This window comes from Tachyglossus aculeatus, chromosome 10 (assembly GCF_015852505.1).
Source record: "Tachyglossus aculeatus isolate mTacAcu1 chromosome 10, mTacAcu1.pri, whole genome shotgun sequence".
Classification (NCBI taxonomy): Eukaryota; Metazoa; Chordata; class Mammalia; order Monotremata; family Tachyglossidae; genus Tachyglossus; species Tachyglossus aculeatus.
In genome coordinates, this window is record NC_052075.1 from 34,265,209 (window position 1) to 34,275,640 (window position 10,432).

At 41.5% G+C, this 10,432-nt stretch overlaps 1 protein-coding gene across 4 annotated transcripts in view; it reads left to right on the plus strand.

Annotated features, from left to right (window-relative positions):
• The window catches only part of FOXP2 (forkhead box P2), a 605,003-nt gene extending 603,560 nt beyond the window's left edge, over window positions 1-1,443 (plus strand). For all 4 annotated transcript variants that reach the window (XM_038752832.1, XM_038752833.1, XM_038752831.1 and 1 more), the window contains one exon: window positions 1-1,443. This exon is cut by the window's left edge and continues 740 nt beyond it. The gene's annotated coding sequence lies outside the window, so the exon portion shown is untranslated.
• Window positions 1,444-10,432: the final 8,989 nt, after the last annotated feature.

The following is a 10,432-nucleotide window of genomic DNA, read 5'->3' on the forward strand; positions in this document are numbered from 1 at the left end:
TCCAAACCACAGTAATTAGACTGTCGCAACCATCTGAAACCCCTAAGATTCCAGTCCGTGCTGTTAGTGTTAAGATGTAAAGTGCAATCCTAAGCTAACATTGTCTGTGCAAGCACCATAGAAACATTTGCATATCTGCATAGATCTCACAACTGTACTCTTTACCTCCTTGTGATAAAGCTTTGTCTACCTGCAAACACAGTCCAAGGCTACAGCTGTAAACCAAAGCCAACTCTAACAATGGCCACTCTAGCTCCAGGACAGAAGCAGCCACATGCTTTGAGCCTTCTGTAACTTTAATTAGTACAAAGAAACCTTTCCACGAACTACCTGCTGTTTTTTGACGACCTCTGGGATCTTTTCTGCTTAGTCCTCTACCAAGAAACAAATATGAAACAAGTCCATCCAGTCAGTCACAATGTAATCTTCAGAGGCCAAAAGCCAGTCGAAAGGCAATGGAGAGTTGCTTCCCTTTAAGACAGAGGTGAGATCAAAGTCTGCAGTGGAAGTTATGATAGAAAGCAAGAAATGTGGGTCACTGACCAAAACAATTATGCACTTGATGCAAATGCAGATTGCATATTGTTATATATGATACATTGTGTTTTTCTTCTTTCTCCCCAGTCAGCCAGTTCCTTTCTGTGGTGAATACATGTTGTTAGAAGATGTCTTGTATGGTCTTACTCTTTGTTGTGTACTATTTTTTATAGTCTTAAGTTATAATGAAAAAAAAATAGTAGGAACCAAACATAAAAGGTCTAGTAAAGCCAAAAATTAATTTCATATTGATTTTAAAGTGATCTAGCTGAGTTTTTACACTGAAAGCAAAGATTATAGCAATTGTAGTCCATGGTATTTATTTTCAGTCAAACCAAAGTTACATATAATTCTGCCTCTGCTTATACGGGATACTAACACTAACAATACACTCCCTTCGGAAGACTTGCACAGGCCAAATTGTTGGAATGCTGGTTTTCTCAACAACTCCAAACATTCCCCGTCCCCTTCCCCCCGACCCCCCAGAAAAAGAGAGATAACAATATGATAATGCGTTATGGTGTAGTTGAAAATAGCATAGTCAGATGTTTGCTTAAAACCTAGAAACTTTACGTGTTGCTTTTCATGTGCTGTGCCAAGTCTTGATAATACTTTTTCCCCCAACCGAGGGACCTCATAACCTGATGATGGTTATTGCTTTACAAACAGTTTTTGACAGAAGGTGGCTGCTAGAGCTTTTCACCTACATCCCAGTTCCATATGACGGAGCAGGGTCTTGCAAAGTAAGCTCCTCGTTTATTCTTTGCTGGAGTCAGCAAATAGACTTAAAGAGACACCCAGTCATCTATCACGCCAAATAAAAGGACATAACGGCTTTCAAAAGGGTTTTCCCACTTACCCAAATGGCTTTCTGAAAGCTTCTACCTCTGCAAAAAAAAAAAAAAATCAAAAAAAAAGAAAATGGAAAAAAAAAAGAAATTCGAACAATTACGGCAGATTGCATGAAATGTGAGAACGTCACAGTAACTGCTACTTTTCATTATGTTTGTCTTTGGGTCATGATCAACAGAAGGTTTCCAGTAATTATAGCCGAGAAAGATTGGTTCTGTGAAAGAAGGGTTTTTTTTCAGTCATCTAGGCTTCTGGTAGGGGGAAGTGCCTGAAAGGGGGAAGGGGCTCTTTTCAGGTGCAGGTTTGAGAACTTTGATGCCTGAAAGCGAACACGATAGCGGTCCCATCGAGAGATGGCCTAAGACGACAATGCTAAAGTATGCATACCTCAGTTACAAAACTTTTGAAAGGAAGTCTCAGCCACAGAATGCATATACCTGTAGAGTTTTGCATGGGTTTTATATAAATACAATTTAAAAAAAAAATAGCTGCTTGCACATTATACCAGAAAAACCTCCAAAACTGCAATTGCTTTGAAAATAGATTTTAGGTTTTTTGGAGTTTTCTGAGATGCTTGGTCTGTATTTTGATAATTGTGCATATTATGTAAAAATGTTGGTGGACCCATAAATGACCAGACTTTTTCTAAGAAAAACGTTGCTTTAATGCATTTCATGAATTTTTACTCTTATATCATTGCTTGCTAGTAATAGCAAATCTGCTTTTCTGCATCTGCTTTGCGTAGCTATTGTAAGGCTTTGAACTAATGTATGTATTTATTGCTTGAACTTCTGTGCATACCTTATAAAGCATAATGTCTGACAATTTAAATGGCTCATGTATTCTTGCTCCTATTCTAACGGATAATGGGAGCTCTGATCTTTTGTATACAGCAAATTTTAACTGTAGCACAAACATCTGTTTATGTATTGGTGGAATATACCTGTTTTATTTATCTTTTTTGAGGTAAACTAATTTTTGATACTTTTCATTACTGTGTACGATGTTCATACCTTGGATTCTCTGACGTTAGAAGTCATGGTTGAGAATTGTAACGGCTGTTATTCGTTCTGTATTCATGGCTTTCACTGCTGAATAAAATAAAGGACCAAACCTAGGATTTGAAAGCAAACTGTCTACCTCTAACACCAGGGAGTTATCAGATTTTATTTTACATAGTTTTAGTCTACAAAGACACAATTGCTTAAAATCTAGTGGGCTTAAGGCTTATATTCTATGTGGTTGGATTCATGGCCCAATTGTACTGTTTGAAAATCAATTAAAATTTCATGTGAGTGTTACAAGTATTTGGTAGAATTACCACTAACTGGGTTATCTTTAGATAACTCAGATATGGAGAAACTATCATCAGCATTCTGCGTCTACAGCTGCTTAACTTCATAAGAATGCATTTCTTTGTGAGTAGGGACTGCGAGCACAGTCAGCTAGAAATAGAGCTACAGAACGACACTTAAAATAAACCATCCTGGACTTCAACGTCCCCTGACGGATTCCATCACAAAACCCAATAGTGTGTTTTTCAGAGTTCCTCAAATTGGGCTTTTACATTTTGGAGAGTTTTTGTTAGGCTTCTGACTGCACATGCAGAGACGAATGTGCGTTGGGAAATTCGAGCTTTATTCACACTCAGAAGCTATTAGCAGTGACATCGTTTGCCCTTGTTCTTTCAATAGTTCAGGTCCGTAGGAGAAGAGGGTTTTTGTCCAGAACAAATTTGGCAACTCTTACATAGCAAACCGAAGGATGTACATTTTACTATAGAATTAATGTATGAACAGTGTTTCACTGCTGTTTGATGTAAAAAATGTATATGAAACCATTTCATTCACTTGCTTACATTTCTGGAGAATAAATAAAAAGTCTAATTCTTTTGGACCCATTTATAACCCCTAGGATTTTATTCTGTCTGAGAAGAAAACTCTTCCATGCTCAGAGCCCAGATCATCAATTTGTCTGTATAAATCACACACAATTTGTGGCAGATCTTTTCCTGGGAAGTTGGGGATACATAAAGTACACTATGTTCTGACTCAAACATGAAAGCAAGGGCCCACTTCTCCAGTATACTGCCTCAAAATTGCTCCCCCCCTCCCTCCCACCTCCCATAATCCTCTTGTGTTTTTTCTGCTGAATAGAATTTGACATCAGAAATGCTGGCTGTCCAAAGGGGCCAGATAAATGTGATTTCCCTACGCTTTGAATTTTCACATTTTTTTTTCTTTTTTTGTCTTCAAAAATCAGTTACCCCTGTGAGTGCTGGCCTGGTGACTTTCTTCCTCATGAAGTTCTAACTGTGTCGACTGTAGGTAGGTGAACTTGAGGGGTAAGGGAAAGTCTGCTATCAATGCAGGCCATTCATGTGCCTTCAGGGGAACAATTGGGCCGCATAGATCTATTTCAGCAGGAAAAATTGCATCTGATTTTCATGGCCTAAAAACTGACATCTTGGGGCCTCTGTAGCAAGAACTGGGACTTTCTTCTTCAGCTTTTATCTGTGTTCCTAACCCTGCCCCAGCCAAGACCTGGCAAGAGAATGGAGCCATTGAGTATATTTTTATTTTCCACATTCGTTTAATATCCGTTGCCATCCCGATGAAAAGGGACCATGTCTGAAAAGCTTTCTGTGGGATTTAAAAAAAAACAACTAAAAAAAAGGTGAAGTTGAAAGACGCTTCCTCGTAACTTAGAAAATCTTTTCCCTATTGAGAATCCCGCATTAGATGGCAAGCTCCTTAAAGTCAGGGATCACGTCTTCCCAATCTGTTGTACTTCCCCAAGATCTTGGTACAGTGCTCTGCACCCAGTAAATGCTGAATTAATGGACTGGTGGGTTGAGGAGTAATGATTCCTGAGGGCAGGAATGAGTATAACTGGTTAATAGATAAAAAAAATTATAGTTAGTGTGAACATGCTCAGCTATTATTATATTATACTCTCCGAAACACTCAGTACAGTACTCTGCATACAGTAAGTGCTCAATAAATATGAATGAATGACTGACTGGTGTGCCCTAGACCCCCCACGTATTGCTACAGGAAAAGAAACTCCAAGAATCAAATTCAGAATACTGAGTGGTGACCTGAACCCACTCTTTTGGAAATGGTTTTTCCCCATTTCAACCTATATTCCTTTTGTCGGTGCTTCTTCTTATTTGTACCTTGGTTTGGTTTCACTTGATCAGTCAGTAGTATTTATTGCATGCTAATTTTCTTTAGAGAACTGTAGTAATTGCTTCAGGGTGTAGAATACCCGTGAAATACATCAGCCCTATCCTCACAAAGTTTAGTCTAACAAACTTAGCTTGGTTCAGTGCAGTCCACCTAGATGCAGGTACTGACCTCATCTAAGCTTTGGAAGGTTCAAATTGCCAGTCATGTTTCGAGGGAGAAAGTCATTCAATCCACTGAGCAGCTTTTTAGGAGATGAAATCTATCATGTTTTTGCTTGAGGAGGAAATAATTGTAGGATTTGTTAGGTGCTTACAATGTGCCAAACTCTGCCCTAAGCATAGGGGTAGATAGAAGATAATCAGGTCAGACACGGTGCTGGAAATAAGCCAGTTTTTAGGACTTAAAAAGAATGGAATTGATGCTGATCTTCCTTTCCATGTTATTAGTCTCTGAAGACTGGGCTGCCCAAGTCCCTGGCTGCACAATGCCTGGAGTTTTTTCAACAGGATGGATTTCAGAAAGAAAGAGCTAGAGCCTGCATCTGCCACTATTTCCCAAGCACTTGAAAAACAATTTCACATGTCCCTTTTTCATCACCAGAGCAAAGGACTATTACCCCGCATTTATGAAGCTCGAGGATAGTCTGTAGACCTTACCAGAGAAGCAATACTGGTCCTCCCCCAGAATATCTGCCATATTACTGTGCCTTCATAAGACTCACACTCTTGGGAATGTAAGGTGTAACCTGTTCTGCCCTGATACATTTGTTATCCACAATCCCAGGGACCATTTTCATTCTCCCTTTTTTTTTTCAATCAAATGTGTAAAGTGTGTACTATATTTGCCAAACACTGTTCTAAATGCTGGGGTAAATCTAAGAGGATCATGTTGGACACAGTCCCTGTCCCACATAGAAGCCACAGTCTAAGTAGGCAAGAGTAAGGTTTAATTCCCATTTTACTGTTGAGAAAACTGAGGCACAGAGAAGTTAAGTGGCTTGTCCAGGGTCACACAGCAGTCAGGTGGTGGAACCAGGATTAGAACCCAGGTCCTCTGATTCCCAGGCCCACGTTCTTTCCACTAGGCCACGTGGCTTCTTTTGGTGTCACTTTCTCCCCCCTCCCAATTTCTGATTGCTGTAGGCTAAAATGACCCTTCTGTAGTGGCTGTTTCTCAACTGCCCATTGCTATACCATATAATAATAATAATGGAATTTATTAAGCACTTACTATGTGCAAAGCACTGCTCCAAGTGCTGGGGAGGTTACAAGGTGATCAGGTTGTCCCATGGGGGGCTCACAGTCTTCATCCCCATTTTACAGATGAGGGAACCAAGGCACAGAGAAGTTAAGTGACTTGCCCAAAGTCACACAGCTGACAATTGGCGGAGCCGGAATTTGAACCCATGACCTCTGACTCCAAAGCCCGGGCTCTTTTCCACTGAGCCACACTGCTTAAAAACAGCGTTGCCTTGTGGAAAGAGAACAGGCCTGGGACTCAGAAGACCTGGATTCTAATCCTGGTTCCACCACTCAACTGCTGTGTGACTCTGGACAAGTCATTTAACTTCTCTGTGCCTCAGCTTCCTCATCAGTAAAATGGGAATTCACTATCCATTCTCTCTCCTAATTAGTGTGTGATGCCTGTGTGGGTCAGACCTGATTATCTTCTATCTACCTCAGAACTTGAAACAGTCCTTGACTGCTAAATACTTAACAAAAACAACATTTTTTCTTTTCTTTTTCTTACAGTATTTAAGTGTTTACTATGTGCCAGGTACTGTACTAGGTGCTGGGGTAGATAGAAGCTTCTCAGGTTTATTGGCTGAGGATTTGTTTCCTTTGACTTTAAAATGTTTCTTCTGTCCAATATGTTTGCAGTTTGCTAATTTCAGCTCCCCACAGAGCAGTTATCTGGGCATCCTCCTGCCAACCATCCCACAGTGCTATAGTATTTACAGAGCTAAAGGATGGCTACCATCCCTGTGATGGTCACTCAAGCTGGCCTTGTACAAATAAATTTGGGGGGAAACTTACAAGTTTCTAGAACAGGTAAACCTCATTCCTGGGGAGACCCTCCCATAGGGAAAGCTAATCTGAATACTCATTACCAGTACTTATCTGAATACTCATTACTTATACTTCTTATCAGTATTATTACTGAACGCTTAAGTACCAGGTACTTAGCTGGGGACTCTATCTGGTAATGATGGTATTCATTAACCATTTACTATGTGTCAAGCACTTTTCTAAGCACTGGGATAGATACAAACTAATCCTGTTGGACAGAGTCCTTGTCCCACATGGTCTTAATCCCCATTTTACAGATGAGGTAACTGAGGCAGAGAGAAGTTAAGTGTCTTGCCCAAGGTCACAAAACAGACAAGTGGCAGAGTTGGGATTAGAACCCAGATCCTTCTGACTCCCAGGGCTGTGCCCTACCCACTACCCAGCCAATCACAGGGTTGGGGGTGGTGAGGGGATTGGAATCAATAGATCGATGGTATTTACCAAGCCCTTAATACATGCAGCACACTGCACTAAGCAGTTGGAAGAGTATGATACAACAGAATCAGTGGGCATGTTCCTTGACCATAATGAAATTATAGTCTAGATGAGGAGACATACATTAATATAAATAAGTAATTTCTAATGAATAATCTAAGGATGTGTAGATAAGTACAGTGGGGTTGGGGGTAGGGTGAATATCAAATGTCCAGCAGTCACAGATCCAAGTACAAAGAGGAAAAGAGGAGCGGGGGCCAGTTGATGGGGTGGTGGAGGGAGGCGGGGAAAGTAGCTCCCCAACCATTTTAAATCCTGTGGTCAGGATGTTAGGAAAGAGTTTTCCATATTGGGGTCCTCTGGTTAGAACCGTGGTTAGAAATGTGAATTTGTGGCCGGTCCTCTCAAATGCTTTCCCCCCACTCTTGGGAGGGTGGGAGGCCACAAATTCACACTGCTGCCTGGAAATCCAGAGGGGCCAAACCGGGAATCTAGGCTTCCTTGGGAAAGGCTGAGGACAGCAGAGAGGAAACCAGACAACAGGAGACTCAACAGGAAAGTAGAAAGGGTCCTACAGCATTAAAAGTTCACCCTTGAAAGGAATATGCTAGTTAAGCTTGGATCTGACTTGTTTGGTATTTGTTACTTAATTAGGTCTATTAAGATCAAGGGTATTCTTCTATTTTAGAAAGTCAGTTAAAAGCTCCAATCTCCAGTACATCTGGAATTAGGTAGAGGGCATGCATAACACTTGGTCTTGTGAGCAGGAACGTGTCTACCACCTCTGTTATATTGTGCTCTCCTGAGTGCTTAGTACAGAGCTCTGCACACAGTAAGCACTCAATAAAAAACGATTGATTGACAGAGGAATGTGCTTGCCTGATTAAGGGAGATGAAGGGAAAAAAAGGAGCTGTTGGTACTTTCCACAGCCAGCCCTTGGGAAGTAGGTCAACTGATTAGACACCAAACCATCCCCTAGCCATTTGGAGTGCTTATCTTGAGAGTCCAGAGTAGTGATGGCTATTTTGAGGGGTGGTTTTTTTATGGTATTCATTAAGCACTTAGTATGTGTCACCACTGTTCTAAGCCCTGGTATAGATGCAAGTAAATCAGGTGTAGACTGTAAGCTCATCGTGGGTCGGGAACGTGCTTACCTACTCCACTGTATTGTCCTCTCCCAAGTGCTTAGTACAATGGTCTGCACACATTAAGCACTCAATAAATATGATTGATTGGTTTAGGTTGAACACAGTGCATGTTCCACATGGGGCTCATACTCTATGTAGGATGGAGAGCAGGTATTAAATTCCCATTTTGCAGTTGAGGAGACTGAGGCACAGAGAAGTTAAGTGACTTGTCCAAGATCACACAGCAGAGGTTGTGTGACTTGGGGCAAGTCACTTAACTTCTCTGTGTCTCAGTTACCTCATCTGTAAAATGGGGATTAAAACTGTGAGCCCCCCATGGAACAACTTGATCACCTTGTAACCTCCCTAGCACTTAGAACAGTGCTTTGCACATAGTAAGTGCTTAATAAATGCCATTTTTATTATTATTATTAGAATCCACATCCTCTGATTCCCAGGACCATGCTTTATCCACTAGGCCATTCTGCTTCCGAGTTTTGATATTTCTTTGTGGAGAGTCCTAAGCTCCCTCTGCAGTCACGAGGCCCTAATGCCTATATAACAAATACTCCAAAATGAAACAATATCAAGTAGTCTAAAATCAGGTTGCCCAAGGTTCCTAAATATAACTAAAAAAGGACAAATAGGACTTCCTACTATGTCTGCTTCTGATACAGCATTGTGCTCATTTTGATTTTGGAACTCCCTTAAAAGTTCAATTTTGGGGACAGTTTGATTTGAGTTGTTTGGTTTTGTTCATTCATTCAATCGTATTTAGTGCTTACTGTGTGCAGAACACTGTACTAAGCACTTAGAAAGTACAATTCGGCAACGGAAATAATCCCTACCCAACAATGGGCTCACAGTCTAGAACGAGAAGACAGACAACAAAACAAAACAATCAATCAATCAATCAATCGTATTTATTGAGCGCTTACTGTGTGCAGAGCACTGTACTAAGCGCTTGGGCAGTACAAGCTGGCAACATATAGAGACAGTCCCTACCCAACAGTGGGCTCACAGTCTAGAAGGGGGAGACAGAAAACAAAACCAAACATACTAACAAAATAAAATAAATAGAATAGATAGGTACAACTAAAATAAATAAATGGAGTAATAAATATGTACAAACATATATACATATATACAGGTGCTGTGGGGAAGGGAAGGAGGTAAGATGAGGGGATGGAGAGGCGGACGAGGGGGAGAGGAAGGAAGGGGCTCAGTCTGGGAAGGCCTCCTGGAGGAGATGAGCTCCAGTAGGGCCTTGAAGGGAGGAAGTAGACAGGCATCAATACCTTTAAATAGATAAATAGAATTACAGATATATACACATCATTAATAAAATATAGAGTAATAAATATGTACAAATATGCTCAAGTGCTGTGGGGAGGGGAAGGGGGTAGAGCAGAGGGCGGGAGTAGGGGCAATGTGGAGTGGAGGATAAGCAGAGGAAAAAGGAGGACTCAGTCTGGGAAGGCCTCCTGGAGGAGGTGAGCTCTCAATAGGGCTTTGAAGAGGGGAAGAGAGCTAGTTTGGCAGATGTGAGGAGGGAGGGCATTCCAGGCCAGAGGTAGACTGTGGACCAGGGGTCGACGGCGGGACAGGCAAGAATGAGGCACAGTGAGGAGGCTAGCGGCAGAGGAGTGGAGTGTGCGGGCTGAGCTGTAGAAGGAGAAAAGGGAGGTGAGGTAGGATGGGGCAAGGTGACGGAGAGCTTTGAAGCCAATCATGAGGAGTTTTTGCTTCAATTGAAGGTTGATAGGCAACCACTGGGGATTTTTGAGGAGTGGGGAGGTGGGTGACTTGCCCAGAGTGTTTCTGTAGAAAGATAATCTGGGCAGCAGAGTGAAGTATTAGAGGGCTGTCATCCAGGAGTTTCTGAAGGAAATCAGTTCTGTTTGTATCCCTTAACCCTGTTGGGTTTTCCCTGGAACCTGAACCAATGCATCCCACATTAACACTTGTAAGGTGTGGGCAATATTATATCACCATTGTTCAGGTACTGAGGGTAAAGGGCCAAATGAGCTGCAAAAGAGGGAAGAGAATGGAATGTAATAGAGGAGATGCCAGGCTGTTTGACTCTCTGAAATTGTCCTGGGTGTTTTCTAGAAAGTTAATGCCTAGAAGTTGAGCGTTTTTGCGTTAAGGCACAAGGGAGCCGTGAACCACACTTTGAGCTTTGCATCATCTCCAAGGAACTCATCGCAATTTCTGAAA